The sequence below is a fragment of the Ailuropoda melanoleuca genome, chromosome 17, assembly GCF_002007445.2.
Source record: "Ailuropoda melanoleuca isolate Jingjing chromosome 17, ASM200744v2, whole genome shotgun sequence".
NCBI classification, from domain to species: Eukaryota; Metazoa; Chordata; class Mammalia; order Carnivora; family Ursidae; genus Ailuropoda; species Ailuropoda melanoleuca.
This window is the reverse complement of record NC_048234.1, coordinates 35,049,060-35,067,376: the sequence shown is the minus strand read 5'-3', so window position 1 is coordinate 35,067,376 and position 18,317 is coordinate 35,049,060. Positions and strand designations below refer to the sequence as shown.

Here is an 18,317-nt window from a genome sequence, read left to right as displayed (position 1 = left end):
TGTTCAGTTAGCCACTGTATATTACATCTTTAATTTTTTTTTTTAAGATTTTTATTTATTTATTTATTTATAAGACAGAGATAGAGACAGCCAGCGAGAGAGGGAACACAAGCAGGGGGAGTGCGAGAGGAAGAAGCAGGCTCATAGCCGAGGAGCCTGACGTGGGGCTCGATCCCATAACGCCGGGATCACGCCCTGAGCCGAAGGCAGACGCTTAACCGCTCTGCCACCCAGGCGCCCCTACATCTTTAATTTTTGATGTAGTGTTCAATGATTCATTAGCTGCATATGACACCCAGTGCTCATCACAACATGTGCCCTCTTTAATACCCATCACCCTTGAATAAAGAATATATTCCCTGACATTAAGCCCAAATATATGTTTTCCTGACACTTCACCTGTTAAAGCATAATAATGACAATAATAAAATGATAAAAATAACAACCCAACAGCAAACAAAATTCAAATCCAGAAGGTACTCAAGGTATTACTTTCATAGTGATAAACAATTACCCTATTATATATATCTTCAAAACACAGGTAAACATAAATGATAAGTGAGATAATCAGTATGTTTATGTGCTACACAATATTGTGATAGTATACAGAGAAAAGAAGTAATACCTGAGGGTAGCTATCATTTATTCCGAAATTTAGCCTGTTTTTTCTTGATAATGAAATATTTGACAAAATAAAAGAGACAAGATTTTTCACTGTTATTCCTTAAAATGTAGGCTATTTAAAAGCTTATATGAAGGAAAATTTCAATATGGAGTGTTTCAAAGGTTTGGTTTGTTTAAATGGTAAACCCCAAAATTTGGCAAGGGAATTCTTCCATAAAGATGTCCCCAGATTTACATCTTGGTCATGTTAGTCAAGTCAAAATACTATAAAGACTTTTTATACTGTTTATGAAGAGAGCAGAACGGACATCTATTTAAATTTCAAATTTTCTATATCATAACTTTTTATTTGCTTATTTTATTAATTTATAAGAGAGGTGTGTTAAAGTGTCTCCCTGTAACTGCACATTTGTCTCTATTTTTGGTTCTGTTGTTTCTTGCTTTATGTATATTGACACTACGTTATTGGTGCATATAAATTTAGAATTCTGTCATCCTGGTATATTAAATTTTTATCAACATTAAATGTCTCTCTTTATCTATAGGAATGCTTCTTATCCTAAAATCTACCTTGTCAGATATTTGTATAGTTACACCTTACCTTCTTTTCATTATTGTTTGCATGGCTCTATCTTTCCATTCTTTTACTTCCCATCATACAACGCTACTATATTTAAGGCATGACTCCTGTAAGCAACATTGCTTTAACTGTCAGTTTGAAAAACGTTTATATTACACTTAATGTAGTTACAGATATATCTGACTTAATATCTAGCATCTTATCTGTTTTCTATTTGCCTCACCTATTTTTTTTAAGATTTTATTTATTTATTTGACAGAGAGAGACAGACAGCAAGAGAGGGAACATAAGCAAGGGGAGTGGTAGAGGAAGAAGCAGGCTCCCAGGAGAGCAGGGAGCCCAATGCGGGGCTTGATCCCAGGACCTGGGATCACGCCCTGAGCCAAAGGTAGACACTTAACGACTGAGCCACCCAGGCGCCCCTGCCTCACCTAGTTTATATTTTTTATATTCTCTTCTTGTTTCCCTCCTGGATTAATCCATATATTTTATTATTCCATTTCCCCCATCTATTAGCTAATTAATAATATAATCTTTCACTATTATTTTAATGGTTACCCTACAGATTATAACACACACCTTTCATTTATGTCATTTATTAATATTACAAATTCCCAGACAGTTAGAGCTTTAGAACACTTCAACTCCATTTGTTCCACTGCCTTCTCCTTTAATGTTGTTACGTATTTTAATTCTGCAATAGATGTAGACACCCAAAGGACATTAGTGCTGTTTCATTCGGATGATATTCAAATATATCTGTCCACATATTTTCACTTTCTGTTACTCTTCATTCCTTCCTGCAATTCTTTGTTTCAACTTGAGTTTATTTTTTTCTTTTTGAAGACTTCCTTTTGTATTTCGATTAATGCAGATCTGATGGGTATGAAAATTTTCAGTTTTGCTTCCTGTAAATGTCTTTTTTTAAGATTATTTATTTACTTTAGAGAGAGAGAAGGAGAGAAGCAACTCCAGGTTGGGCGCAGAGCCCAACGTGGGGCTCAATCTCATGACCCTGAGATCACAATCTGAGCTGAAACCAAGAGTCTGGCACTCAACAGACTGAGCCACCCAGGCATCCCTTCTGTAAATGTCTTTATATTGCTATCATTTCTAAAGGATATTTTCAGTGAGTATAAAGTTCTAAGTTGGCAGAATTTTTCCCCTAGCACCCTAAAGATAATCATCATATTATTTTCCAGCTGCCATTATTTGTGTTGAGAAGTTGAGCCAATGGTTTTGTTGCTTCTTTGAAGGTAATGTGCCTTTTTCCTTCTGTCTGCCACTGATATATTCTCTTTGCCTTTGGTTTTCAACCATTTCAGTAAGATATGCTAGGCATACTTTTATTTGTATTTATATCTCAACCAATTACCTCCTTTACATACTGCTTCTGCTCTATTCTAATTCTCCTCTTCTTCTGGTACTCCACTACATGTCAGACGTTTTTATTATGTCTTGTATAATCCTTTCTGCAGTTTTATTCTTTTTCCTCTCCATGCTTCAGCCCAGATATTTACTAATGACCTATTCTCAGTAGCTAATATTCTCTTTTTCTAATGCTTTCAATCTGCTATTGAAGTTATCATTAGGTTCTTACATTTCGTTATTGTACTTTTCAATTCTATATTTTTATTTGGTTTTTCACTAAGTTCCACTTCTTGGTCACGTTTTTCATTTTCACTTTGTTGTCTATTCTTTTCAGCATTTTAACAATACATTATTTAATTTAGTTTTTTAAGATTTATTTATTTATTTATTTGAGAGAAAGAGAAAGAGTGGGAGCATGAGTGGGGGTGGGGGCAGAGGGAGAAGGACAGAATCTCAAGCAGACTCCTGCTGAGTGCAGAGTCCAATGCAGGGCTTGATCTCAGGACCCTGAGATCATGACTTGAGCAGAAACCAAGAGTCAGACAATCAACTGAGCCACGTAGACACCCCTTACTAATACATTATTTTAAAGTGTGTGTTTGGGGGCACCTGGGTGGCTTAGGTGGTTAAGCGTCTGACTCCTCATTTTGGCTCAGGTCAGATCTGTGCCAGGTTCCATGCTTGGCCTGGAGTCTGCTTGTCCCTCTCCCTCCCCCTCTGCCTCTCCTCTCGCTCCCTCTCTCTCTAAAAATGAATAAATAAAAATATTTTTAAAAAATAAAGTGTGTGTGATAACTCCAATAAGTGTATTCTTAGGATACAGTTCTTTAAGGGTCCCAACTGAGCCTGATGGATGCTGAACTTACATTGTTTTCCTCAGAACCATGAGACCGCTAAATATTCCACTCTGTTTTTCAGTAGTTTTCTGCTTAGCTTCATAGCCTCTTTCTCTATGTAACTTAAGAATTCAGAATCATGAAGTGTCTAACACTTCCTTATGCCATGCTTTTATCTCTACAATTTCAACCCCTCAGTTCAGACCTTGGCAATGGCAGCATTCCTCTATGATCCTAATTCCTATTAGGCAGTCCCTCCTCCCCAATTCTGGAAACATTCCTTCCATTTGCCCATTAAGGCTTAGAAGTGGTAATGGCTTTTTACTGTTGCTGGTCTAAGGATGCTTCACCCACTACTGTTGCTTATGTTAGTCATGACCATACTTCTTAAATACTATCTTTATTAAAATATCTTCAGTTAAACCAATTCAGTAGGTTATTCTTTATTTTCCAGTACCCTGACTGGTACAGTATATAACTCCCAAAATTTAAGACCTGATACTTTCAGGTATTAGTATTTTAAAATCCATAATCTTAAGCAAAATTTGTACTTTACCTGGATGCTTTAAGATATACCAAAGAGTTTTGTTATTAATGAATCTGACTCATTTAATATGTAAACAAAGAGGCTGCCTATATGTAACAGGTAAAAACAATTTTATACAAATTTTCTTTGCTTGAGCTAGTCTATGAAGTCTAAGCATTGGCTTGAATAAAATATCTCATTTCTCTCTGCTTCATCTTCTTTTGATAAATACATGGAACTGTTTACAGAGCCCTTCTTAGCAACAACCTCATCAGCCATCAGCCATTTACAGATCATAAACAAAATGAACAATATGTTGAACATTGTTTCATCAAGGCCAGTGCCTTCATCCTTCAAAAAGAGTTATTCAAAAATGTTACATGAATGTCACACTCTAGTCTCCCCAGATAGAAATCTTGGTGTCAATCAAAACTCACTGCAATTTGTTACCTACTGATGAAGTTACTTCCACATTTGAAAACTTTTACATTACCTTTGAGAGAAATTTCAGTGTTCCCTCCATCACACCCCATTGCTTTTTAAATTAAGACATATGCCATATATCATAAGAACTTGTAATCTATAATACAAAACAATAATAACTAATAAAAATCATAACATGATTAAGATTTAAATTATTAGGTAAAGACTAAACCAAGAAAAGTGTCTAGGAAGGTCAATTGAGTATGAAATGGGATTTGAATGCTCGTAAATGTGAGTCGAGTCATTTCTACCTGGTTGGGAAAGAGCGTGAGTGTATATCTTCACCAAAGTCCATTAGAAATTTCACTGGCAAAGCTGGGTTTTAAAAAGAATTAATAATCATATGTCTAGCCATTTGACAGGTCCTTTGAGCCCCATTTCCTCTCATTTTATCTAATACTTCATAGGACATTTTTGCTAGAGAAATGAACTCTTACACATAGACTGCCTCAGGTTAGTTCTCTGCTAGCAAATCTTCAGGAGTGAGATGAAAAAGTTTCTAGGATTAGCAGAGTGACGTTCTGAAGATCCATTGTTTTTGAGTCCTACTTTTCTGATACAAGTCTTCTCTACCTCATCAAAGAGAGTTGTTGGTGGAAAGGAAGAGAAAATATGAAGAGATGAGAGAAATGTGTTCCACGGTGTTCATATCATCCATTTGGGCCTCAAGGTAAAAATGCTATGCAAGGGGTTCTTTGCCAGTACCAAAAATAGAGAAACTGTGAAAAGTGAAAGCCTCTGGGGTTCAGGGGTCTCAAGGCAACATCAACAGTCTCCATTTGTCACCTCTAAGGAGGTTTGTAAAGGGCAAAGAACTATTTAGTTTCGGACATAGGACCTGAACATCACAGAACCCAGAAATACCTGAGCAATGATGGTAGTAGGGGCCTTTTGAAAGAGATGGATCCCTGACTATGACATTAATTGCTACCTTGGTACCAGAGCCAATGACGGCAAACTGAAAAGGAGCCACGAGTCCACTGTCTTTCCATCTTTCCAGATGAAAAACAATCCTAATGAGCTGTGGGGGGGAGTACCTACCCCAAACCATATAATTATTCATATTAGCTGATATTAATCACTCTGATGAGAAATTTATACACCCAACCTCACTTAACTTTCCTAACAATCTCATGTAGTAGGTAATATTATAATCATGGAGAGGCAGAAAACTGGTTCACATGGGGACTCCACCACCTCTGGGCTATAAAACCACAGCAAGTTATTTAACCAATCTATGATTAAGTCTTTCCTTTTTCAAAATGGAGATAATAATATCAACAATAATAAAAACAATATCAGCAAGCCATTTAATACATTAATTCCATCCTTTAGAAATGCATTTCTAAATATATGTTAGGCACTTATTATTTCACTCCTCTGGCATTTCTGTTACTCCTTTCCCCATGGAGATGGATTTAACGAGAGAACGAAAGGAGGGGTTCTCTCCAATACTCCCAATAGCAGGCAAAGGAAGTGGGAGAAAAAAAAAAAAAAACCTTTCCTTTACATTGTCCAACGTCTTGTCACATTATCTGTGCCTAGAAACCACCCACAAAAAAATTCTTATGTTGCTTTTATAATGGGTAAAGTGATGGTAATAATGATGCCAAGTTTTTTTCTCAAAAGGAAAGTGGGCTTCAGAAGTAGAGTTAAATAAGGCAGCTATATTGTAGGCTCATGAATTCACACTCACAACCCTGCCCTCAGGCACCCCCTTGACCCTTTGGCATCCCTCAGACGACAAGGAAATGTCAGCTAGCACCCTGAGGTCATTATTTCTGACACAGATTTTATTCCACTTCCAATAATCTTAGTGAAGGTTCCAGCTTTCCCCCGCATGCATCACATGTCTATCAGCACCACAACATGCATCTGGGTATAAGCCATAGCAAAGAGATTGTGAATAGGTCATATTTAAATTTTTCTTTCCATACTGACAGATGACATGGGGCTCCTATGGGTGTATATTTGACACCCTCATGAATACAAAATGAATTTATTATGATTAGTGCTTTCACCTAGAATACGACATTAATTCATAATGATTGATGGGCTACTTAAAATAAAGTAGTAACCTTTTCCTAAGGTGGCTAGGTGACCCCACATCCACTTCATTAGTAATATTCTGTGAACTGTATTTATGTAAATGGAAAAAATATCATAAGGCTATTTTATCCCTTATAGTCGAGCACAACTCTCAATAGAACTATATCTTATACAAACCAAAATACAATTTTGTTTCCAGAGTATTTGAAAATTTTTATTTCCATCCTTGAAAAATAAGTACACTTGAAACTGAACAAAATGTTCACAAATTATCATTAAAATATGTAATGATCAAATTTAAATCATATTAGGAAGAGCTGTTTATGTGTCTTTTGCTGTCAAGAACTATTATTTAGTTCTATCTTAGACAAATCAACGGTGAGTCTTGCTCACATAGCTAATATGATGTTTGCACTGATGCATGTGTTATATATTTACGAAAAAACAAAACCTTGGGTCACTTAGTATGGATTCTTAATCATTCCTTTGGAATAAAATATATGAACAAAGGGACTCTCTGCACTTTAGGTTCATGCTGTTGACTGGTATTTAGAAACTGCTGAATAAGAAAGGGCAAAAGTTTAAATGTTTTTTTAAAAAAAAATATGCAGAAAACCAGCTGGAAAGTTGCATACTATTGGGTTTTCTTTGCTTTTCTATCAGTTCTTTTCAACGTGGTACTTCTCACAGCCTAGCTACTCATCTACTCATATCATTACGAACATGGACCCCACCCTTTTTTAGTATGATTTTGATCTAACGAATAAAGGTTACATGAAAAATAAACAATCCATGACACACTGAAATAAGAATAACATGATGCACACGATATCAACAAGGATGAAAAAACTGACTTGCTTGAATTGTATTCTGCCTAAAAACATAGAGGTTTATATCACAAATAACACAGATAACATGGAGAGGTGTGGACTATGGAAGTTAACAAAAGCAAATGTGCCGGTTAGCACACCCCAGTTTTGACAAAAACACATTGTTCTTTAGTGAAGCTGTGTAAATTAGGATCTGGATACTGAGCCCCTCCACCCACACTCTGCCTTTGAGGGCATGTGACATTGAAAAGATGATGTAACATCATTGTGCCTCAGTTTCTTTTCATTTAAAGTTATATCCATCTGTTTTATTCCCCAGAGTTGTATTAAGAAACAAATAAGATACTGTATTTGGAAGTGTTTTTTAAGATACAAAGCATAAAACAAAACCAAACATTATGGAATACTACTTAACCTCTCATCAATGTGCAATGTAGGAATCTAACATACCAGAAGCAATGATGATTCATTCAAGCTAATATTTGTTGAGAGCTTTCCATGTGTACTGAGAGGGATGCAAATATAAAATTGGTCAAGACTAGAAGAAAAGTGAAGACATACACATAAATAACTAATATATATAAGATAGGCCTTGGCAAGTAGTAGTGATACATGAAATAAAGATAATTGCTTCTAATAGTTCAAAGGAGAACCAGAAAGACTTGTGAAAGAAAGTTCACTAAATCTAGACCTTAAAGATGACAGGATATAAACTTAAGAAAGAGATGGGGAGGCAAGTCATCTATGTGGGAAAAAAAAATGATATTAGGCACCAAACCTGGGATTCCACTAACAAACTTCAAGGGGTTCCATTTAGCTCTTAAGTTAAGGATGAGTGAGGAAGATGTTGGGGAAATATTTATTAGTAATATTTACTGAGTGCCTCCTATGTGCCATGCACCATTTAACATGCTAGGTAAAGAGCAGTGACCAAAACAAACCAAATCACTGCATTAGGGCAGGGTGGGGGCAACATTCTAGTAGTTACAAATGTATGCCACAGGTGTGTCGAGCCCATGATCACTTTCCACATCAGCCTGCTCCATGATGAATCTCCTTCTCTCAGGGCAGACAAGCAAACACGCACATACACACATATTTTTCATTTAGACCTTAAATTCTAGAGGGTCACCATAAATGTTGTCTGATTATATTTGAGGAAATCAGGCATTTCTCAAAGTGGGCAGGGGAAAAAAAGAAGATGGGCTCAAAAAGGGGGCAAAGAGAAGGAATTTCCCCTAGTTTTCAGTGCTGGATGCATATTAGAATCATCTGGGGAGATTTAAAAAAATACCCATGTCTGGACACCGACTCCAGAGCAATTAAACCAGACTCTCTGGAGGTTGGATCCAGACATCATTATTTATTTTTAAAGTTCCTCAGGTAATTCAAATGTGCAGGCAGATTAAAAACCATTGAAGTAATCAATACTCCAAAGGACTATCTTACTTTTTTTTTTTCTGCTTCACGGTATAGTTTAGATAAGTGGATAGATAACTTGCATTAACCCCCTAAATCTTTTGTTATAATCCAGTAAGTCAGAATTTTGGAGATGGAAAAGGCATCACATTTTGGGACACATGAGAAAAAACCTGAAAAAGTCAAACTGACAGTCATAAGGAGAATTACTTGGAGGTGACATTGAAGGTAAGTGGGGAGAAGTTGAAATGCAAATATGATTTCCCAGATTTGAGTCTTGGCTTCACAGCTGACTTTGTGATTTTCTCATCTATTTGAACTTTGATTTTCTCATCTATAAAACTGAAAAATATAAGACCTCTTCTTCCTACCTTGCAGGGCTCTACTGAGAATCAAGGGAGACAGTATTGGCAAAAGTCTATTGTAAACCAAAAAGCTCTAACACAAGTTTGAGGGATTATGTCCTAATAGATGAAGCAACATCAGGGAAAAAAAAAAAAAAGCCCTAGTGAACAATGTCCAAAGCAGTGTCTTTACTATGCATTTAGTATGCATTTAGACATGGCAAGTAAAACCAACCCTATTAGAGGCAAGTCATTTTCTTTCTATGCAAGGTATTTATGTTATATATTTTACAAGCCAAGATTTTTCTGCAGCTCTACTGGAAATCCTTATTAATAATGGCAGGAAACAAAAACCAATCAACTGTTAACAATTCAGACCAGATTATGCTAATTTAGCTTACAACCAAATAAGGAGGAAGAAAGGAAACATGGGGGGCGGGGGAGAAGGTCTTAACAATTCATGAAGAAAGAAGTAAATCTCACTAATATAAGATAAACTTCTTAGGCACCAAGGCAATGAAAATGGTGTTGATCTATGTGTCTGCATATGTGGCTCCAGGGTGTAATCTGTCCAGCTGCTCAATATCAGTACAGCCACATGGGCAACACCTCAGGGAAGATAAATAGGAAACCTCTTAGTTAGGGAGATAAACACAATTGCTGCTGCTAGTTCTTACATGCAAAACCTGCTGATTGTCACTGTTGGATGGAGGAAGGACTACTGAAATATTCTGTGGCACAGAGAGCAAAAGACCTGGCCACAAACCCAAGAGGTGACAGGATGCAGACAGACATAAAGTTTCGCTTGTATCAGTTCTCTCAAGGTGGATAAGGATATCTCACTGGATTTCCTTAGGTATTGCACTGAGCAAGTTTAGAAAGCATAAAACAATTGGGAATCTTGAATGTAAAATAACATGTAAAATTGTGTAACTTACACAATTATTTGTAAAATACATACAAGCTACCCCACAAGTTTAGGGAACATCACAAATACGAAAGTTTGGAGAGAAGAAATGAGTTGGTATATCAGCCAATGGATCAATACCCCATTCCATTAGCACCAATGAAAATCAACCCAACCTTTATGTAAAGAGGATCTTATACTAGCAGGCAGGAGGGGAGAAGGGAATAAAACTATCTAATGAAAAGAATGTGAAAGAAAACTTGTTTTAAAAATAAACACCTGGCCTTCTCAGAATTTTCAGTCAAGCAATATGCCAAATTCAGGAAACAACATGGATGTTTCAGAGCAAATCCATGCCTTTTCAAATTATTAAAGCCAACACACCGTTGTTCATTACATGTATGTTTATTCAGCAATTACAACGTGTAGATACAATCCTAGGTGCCGTGAGGAAGAAAAAGGAGAATCAGACACAGAATCAACTTTCAAAGAACTTATTTAGCACCAAGAGAGATGACACCACATAAAAAGCAGCAACGCACACTAGAAAATACACACCCTAAAGCAAAAAGTATCATAAATGGTGAAGAGGGAGGGAGATTCCTTGTAAAAGGCTTGATTGTGAAAGGCTGAAGCTGCTTTTATTTTCCTGTCACTTTCATAACTTGACCTAAAATTGATTCTTCCTCATTATAATTTCTTCAAATATCTCTCAGTGGAATAAATAATCTTACGCTATTTCTCAAGAAACTTACTTGAATTTCTACCTCTAGTTTCAGTAGGACCCCAACCCTGAGACCAACGGTCTAGAATGGTGTCCAGCCTCTGAGAGCAGTTCTAGGTCATTTCTGACTTTATTTATACCTAGAAGAGGGATTTATTACCAAGGGTACATCCATGGGCTGCCCACGTTGATGGGTACTTTTGACATTACATGCAAAAAATGCTCTATGGAGGTATCTTTGTGGGTCTTTTTCATTCTTTCATCAAACTATGTCAAACCAGGAGCTACTCCGAGGCATTCCTCAGATCTGTAGTACAGTATCAGGTCAGCCTGGGGAGAAGTGGACACAAGTGGGTTCCCCAGGACCGAGATGGAAATGGGATGAGGTCCCGGCGAGCAGAGGTTCTCTCAACAAAGATAATTTTTTTGGTTTTGTTTTTGGCTTTGTATTGAAAGGATTTCCTTGGTCAAGCTTGTGCTTTCACCCTTTCCCTAAGAGAGCATATGTGTTGAAATACAGAAGTCATTTTCAGGTCATATAATATGTGTTGAAATGATAATATTGTCCTCAGATCATATGACATTCAGATATTCTACTGGTTCTAATTCAAAATCCTGAAAGCCACTGAATTTGAGAACATAATCCTGGTCTTTATCTAACAATGTTGGCAACCATTTACCAGTGGATTTTTCAGAGTTCTGTAAAGTGGGTGTTGATGGTACCCAAAGCAGGCATTAATAATCTTTACTGGAACAGAATGAATGGAAAGGAAGGAAGCTAGAAACTTTCTGTTTGGCATAATTGTAGTTTAATGTGCTTTATTACATCCCTGGATTGACTTGTATAAGGCACAAAAAAAAAAAAAAGAAAAGAAAGAAAGAAAAGAAAAACCAGTCAATTTCAGTGAACACAAAACAAAATACCTAAAACCAGCTATTTATATTGTATGCAGATAATCACTGCTTGGCTGACTGAATTTTTCATGTTCTAACCAGCTGTTTTGGCATTTTGTAGACACAGCCTGAATAACTCCATCTACATTCTATCAGTGCTAAATTAAAGTGACAATGTATTTGTGTTTAGTAGCATTTTCTAAAATTGATAACTTTGTAAACAATTAGACGGTTGGCCCAGCTTCCTAAAATACAGACCTTTCCCACAGTTGATTGGTTGTTCCAGAAAAAAAAGCAGTTTCTTCATTTCCAAAGGGCATTACAGAGAGCACAGAACTAAACTGACCACCTCTTTTTTTTTTTTGTTTCTAGGATCCACTTTTCAATACCTCACTTAAGTGATATGTAAATTTATTTTAAATGGCTTACCTACATTTAGGTGCCTATCAAGAGAAATGGAAATGTCTGTTCCAAAGTTATCAAAAATTTCCTGATAGCAATTTTTTTATTTAATTAAAAAATAGAGAGAGAAAATCAAATCATGTCACAGGCAGGTGGAAGGACACCGCAGGCAGGACTGTGTTTTCCAATGGCATCCAGCAAGATAATGAGTCCGTGTCTATGGAAATTGATTCATTAATATTTCATCGAGGCAGCTTCAGAGCAATTCAAGAACCAGCTCCCAGGAATTCAATCAGTAAATTCAATGAATTGTTGAGCTTAAAATACCAGGGGGCAAAAATATACATATATTTGGCATGTGTGCATATTTATACATACTGATGCGACACGTATATGCACATGAATACAGGCATACATATTAAAATACAGCACATGTAAGAGACTGTCATTTCTAGGCTTAAATCCAGTCTCACCTGCCTATATTCTTTACTTAGGAAGAATTACTAAATAAAAATTCACTCCGTTTAATATCATTCTGCTCAGTACCTGACATGGAAAACAATTTTAAAAAAATGTTGGCCACAACTTGTTCACTGTTAATCACATGTTAATCAATACAGTCCCTTCAATCAATTAACAGCACATAAAGACAGTTCCCAAGGACTCATGTTGAGACTGGAAAAAGAGGGGATCAAATGTTTCATGGAAGAAGGGCTGCTGATTTGGGGCAGAACAGGTAATTTACCATGTGATATGCACATTGAGAAGGACCAGTTAGGGAAATAGATTCAAATTATCATGTCGGCTAAATAATTGGTCTTTGGGTGTCCCTAAACACCAACCTATAAATAATTTTATTTTCATTTTGGATCAATGTCTTCTAGCCCTTGTCTAACTAACCTGTATTGATGTCTTTTTAATTAAACCATGCGTGATATGCTCGCTCGGCAGTGGGGCATACTGAGGGTGCATGCTAGGAATTCCAGATAAGGTAATTATGCTATTTGTCACTGTCATGATTAATGTGTGACAGCTGTTATGACAGCTGTGCCACTGTTTTGTCACAATACTCTGTTCATCCATAACAAAATTAGCTGTCGCACTCAAAGGTACACACTTGCTGCTATTTCTTTCTGAAGTCAACAATGAGAAAATCGAGAGGGAATATTACACAAACTCTGTGACAAACAAGAAAAACGACATCTTTATTTTTTTTCTTTAAATGATGATATAACCTGCCTGCATTGGAAATGCAGATAGCTCACCTCTAGCAAACAAGCTGTCATAAGGAGCCAATCCACCACTAATCTAGCTAACAAGGTCTCAGTATGTGAGGGGTTTGCTTCATAATTTGAATCTGCCTTGTCAGGCAAGCTTTTTAGATGTTACCCAAATTAGCATTGGCTGGAACTGTTACTGCCTGTCAAGGTGGAAAACTGCAAATGCAGAGTTATAATAGGAAGTGGAAGACTGACTCACCCTTTCTTTTGGGCATCAGTCAAGTGGAGCAAAATAAGCGGCTCTTCCTCCACCTTCCTCAAGAGAGCTGTCCCTCCTCCTGTACCACTGCACCCATAACTGGGAAAGATGCTTGCAGGAGCTGACTCCAAATAGAGATGTAAATTGTCAGATGAAGGTAGTTATTAACGTTAACCAGTATTGTTTCTTACAGAGCCCTAAAACTGGACTATAAAACCACAGTAGACACTGATGTGAAGAGACAGATGGCTACAATAATAGCGTCATTATTCTATAGCTTTGGGTGAAGTGGATACTGCATATGTTCCATAAATTTTAAAGAGAAAAAAAAAGCCCACGTGGATGTCTATTCATAATGAAAAAAAAAAACATTGTAACATCAGAGACCCTGAACACCATAGAAAGAAAATATGTCATGTCGGATATGCATATCTAGGTGAACATGATATTTCTTCTCAAAAATTAAAGGGAGAACAGCTGTAGCTATTATTATTTTGCAACAATGATTAGTTTGATCTACTCACAATATATTTAAATTTGCCAATAACTTAACCAGCAAATATAATGTGCAATTTTAATAAGAATACTGTTTAAATCAGGCCCATCTGCACTGTCTCTCCCAAGCCTCTTCTCCAAAAACAATCCTGGAACAGAAAACTGAATTATTTCAAACAATTATAATGATTACAAAGGAACTGTTACCACCTGCTGCTGACTCTTGGCAGTCATCAGTCAATGAAGGATTTAATTAGAATATTTATCAACAATGACCCAAACTCCTTTTGATTTGTCTCTGATTTCTCCATGCGGGAAAAGTAAACTCTTTGCAAATTCAAACAATTAAGAGATGCTGAGAAATCTGGGACGCTGCTTAAAAAGATTTCAAATCAGGACAACTAGGCTTTATTCAATTGCTCTAATTGGTTTTCTCTGTGACAGGTATGAGAGGTCTTGATGATTCCTATCACTTATGATGAGTGTCTCCTTTCTATCTCAATAAAAGGAGACCAAGAACATTTGTTGCTATATATTATTACCAAGCACATAGCACTCTGCTACTAGATCACATGCGGGTTTTGGATGAAGGAAGCAATGGCTCTTTCCGTGTGATGAATGTTCATACATTCTTGGCATTTAGAGAGAACATCTTTGTTAACTCAGTTTCCATTCGTTCTGAGAATTGCCTGTTGTCAAGGGTCCACCTTCAGGGTCCACCTCCAATGCCATCTCTTTCATGAAGCCTTTGTTGAAATGTCGTCCCCATGTGTTCTTGCCCTTCCTTTTCTTTGAGCTCCCACGACACTTACTGCTTGTTTCTTTGTTTTAGGCACTGATTGCATTTGATTTGAGGTAATCATAATTTGTGTGCTTTTCTTACCCACAAGTTCCCAGAGCACCAATCAAGAAACATTTCCTGAATCTTTTAATTCCTCACATAATCTAACATACAACCTGGCACACAGTAGGCCCTTTCCGTCACATTTATGAAGCAAATCACTTATTGTATAATTGAATGTTGAGAAGAGTATGTATTATAGTATCTGTACTATACTTAAGAATTTGGTGGCTATTTAATGTGCACAACTTTTTATAAGTGAACGTGAAATAAACAAAAACTCTTAAGTGATACAAATCAGACCACTTGTAACATCAACTGCTATACCGGTAGGATGTTAGATGATGGGACACCTGAAATAACCATACTAACAAAGGCTTCTAATTAAAGGGGGTGTTCTAATCACAGAGATAACTTCTTCTTGTCTAAAACCAGGGAGCTCTAGACAACACCTCTCTATAGCTGAGAAGGCATCCATAGTCATTCACAGGTAGTAACAAACAGAACACAATTTCTTTGCAGAAGTTTTGTAGGAGGCAATTTTTGCTGAAGGCAATTACACTGGAGGATAATTGCACTTTCAGAATTCCACAGGTCTGTGAAATTAGCAATTAAGCACCAAAATAGCTACAGTAATTGAAATATAGTAGATGGGTTGTGTGGAGAAATGGCAAGCTGAACTTAGAACTCTGAAATTAGATAACATCTAGTACCAGGAACCTAAAACATCAGGATGAGATGGGAGTAGAGAGGTCCAAAGATGACGTAATTAGCAACATGTAGGAAGAAGAAAACCCAACTCAAAATTTGCTCAACTCTGGAGATTTCTCCCTGGTAGGGAGAATCAGAAAGTACCAGAACCCACTAGAGCTTTATTTGAACTTAATTTTTAATTTTGTTTGCTTGTTTTGAGTTAATTATGTAGTAACCTAAACTTTTTATCTCATTATGGGAGCTTGGTTTCTTTAAAGGCACAACTTAACCATTATTATTTAACGGTATAATTTACCTGAAGTTAATAATGAGGGGACACCAATCCAGTCACTGAAGTGATCATTTCGGGGACCTTGATATGGTGACATTGTATTAGCAGCTGAACAATGCCTTTTTCCCTTACACATACCAGCCCTAGTACTTGTGCCCTGAGAATTAATTGCATGGGTTCCTCAATGATCTAAGGGCAGAAGATAATGTTTGAATGGCATCTGTTTTCTCAGGTTCTATTTCTAAGCTACAGACAGGATACCTCCATGATCAGTTTATCTAATTACAAACTTGAAAACTTTGCTAACTCTAACAAAATTCACATACTACTAATTTATCCTTATCCTCAACAACAACAAAAAGATGGTTCGTAAACAATTATTCCTTTCAGAGAGCCTTTTTATAAAGCTTTGCTAAGGTCAGATGGAGTCTCGGTGACAGCACAGAGTCAAAGTTGCGAGGCAAGTGCTAAAAAGGATAAAAAGAGGCTAAGAGGCCCATAAGCTAAGAACGACTTCTGCATTGTTAAATGGTGGGGGAAATTCAAAAGAAGAATATTTCATGACATGTGAAAGTTATATAAAATTCAAATTTTAGTGTCAATAAATAAAGTTTTATTGGGATGTAGCCATGCTCATTTGTTTACGTGTTGTCTAAGGCTTTTTGTGCTACAATACAGTTAACGGTTTGAGACTGAGACTGTGTGGCCTGCAAAGACTAAAATATTTATTATCTGGCCCTTTACAGAAAAAGTTTGCAGACCCCTACTCTAGTGAAATATTCCTTTTCCTTCCTTCTTACTTGCAATTGAAAACGTGCTTGGTTTTGCAGATTATATTGTTCTTGGGTTGCGGCCCTCTATCCCCATGTGTACAAGTGCGTGCACACAGAGATGTGCACATATTCTCTCTCTCTCAGTCTCTATCTTATTTTGTCTCCTTTATTCTGCCTTCTCACTTCTGCTCTGACAACCAGGAAATCTGAGCAGCATCTGCTTTAGAACCAATTCTATTTCTTTTTCCTGGCTACAAGAACGGAGTTCTTGAAGAAGGGAACTGAAGCTTGAAAGCAGAGAGAATCACCTTTATTTACTGCATGCTGCCTACTCTGGCCCAGCTCCTAGAAACCAGGGTCTCTAACATATGCTACAACTTTTCTCCCAGGCTTTCTGTGTGGAGAGCATTCCAAAAGGGAACAGACCTTTCTCTCGTTGCAATTTTCTATCAAGAAGCCTTGTGGCCAGAAAATAGAAGAGAAAAATTTAAAATCTCAGCACAAATGAGAAGGGGTTGGGATAAGCCATGAAGTCTACAGAAAGCATTTCCTTTTTTTTTTTTTTAATTTAAATAAAAAGCAGCCAGAGTATGAGCCTTGATGAAGAACAAGAATTCGTATGTTCCTTTCCCCTAGGAAATGGCATTGTAAGAAGAAAACCCTCTGGACACACACAAAAAAATGAAAGAAATGCCTCAAGCTTTCGTGTAATTTGTAGGAGTTTGTAGATGGAACTATACTGATGACATAATATGTTAATGGATCTGCATTTCAGAAGGGACATTTCTTTTGCACAAATATTCTGGAACTATGACTGAATGACTCTGGAAAGACAGAAAGATTCTAAGACTCTGGCACCTTCAACAGCAGCACAGTGAAGTAGGAAGAGTGAGAATACCTTGACTCTGATCTTCAGTTACCAGGTCTATTGTTGTAGACACGACCCCTAAATTTTTGAGTCTCAGTTTTAGTTTCCTAATTTTAAAAGAAGGATAATGATGCTTCTCCAACTCGCCTCAAGGGGCTCTACTGAGATTTGAATGTGATAATATATGTTAAATGCATGTTGTTGATTGTACAGTGCTAATCCCTTTTCAGATATGGTTTTATCACCACTTAATTCATTGAACTTTATCTCATTGCTCAATTAATCAGTTTCCTTTTATGTCCACAAAAATGGAACTTTTAAATCCAATCTCTATGTTGCAGCAGAAAATGTATTTCCTGGTGTCTACAAAAATATCAATAAATAAAAATGATGGACCCAGAGTCAAGATTCTCAGGGCAGTTGTACCTTACGAGCCGGGCTCCTCCTTTCAAGGCATGGTAGCTGAGACCTGACTGGATAAATTACTCCACTAGCCACCATGTTCCCAGAACAAAACAATGTCAAATGTCTTCTGGAAAAAACAAAATGAACAAAACAAGACTCATTTTATAGTTCCCCAAACTCTCCAATTTGAAAATGGAACCTGTAATCTCATTTTGCCACAGTTCTCAAATGAATGGAAGTTAGAGAAAATCTAGCAGAAGTAATAATGTACACTAAGACATACAGGCCTAAAATAATGTAATAAAGTACACTCAGAAATACAGCCTCCTATCTACCGCAAAATATTATCCATAGCTATGAACTTGAACTATTATTTCCTTTGGTATCAGTGGGTTTTTTTTGTTTCATTTTTGTTGTTTTTTATATCCAGGTGTAGATCATATAACCACAATCAGGAAAAATAATTTCTTGAAATAACATAA

At 36.7% G+C, this 18,317-nt stretch overlaps 1 long non-coding RNA gene across 1 annotated transcript in view; it reads left to right on the top strand.

The window, feature by feature from the left end:
* The window catches only part of LOC117796980, a 40,569-nt gene extending 22,755 nt beyond the window's left edge, over window positions 1–17,814 (top strand). The window contains exons 2-5 of the long non-coding RNA XR_004621783.1: window positions 2,407–2,460; window positions 5,004–5,090; window positions 8,834–8,946; window positions 17,199–17,814. This is a non-coding gene — a long non-coding RNA (uncharacterized LOC117796980). The remainder of the gene's footprint in view (window positions 1–2,406; window positions 2,461–5,003; window positions 5,091–8,833; window positions 8,947–17,198) is intronic.
* Window positions 17,815–18,317: the final 503 nt, after the last annotated feature.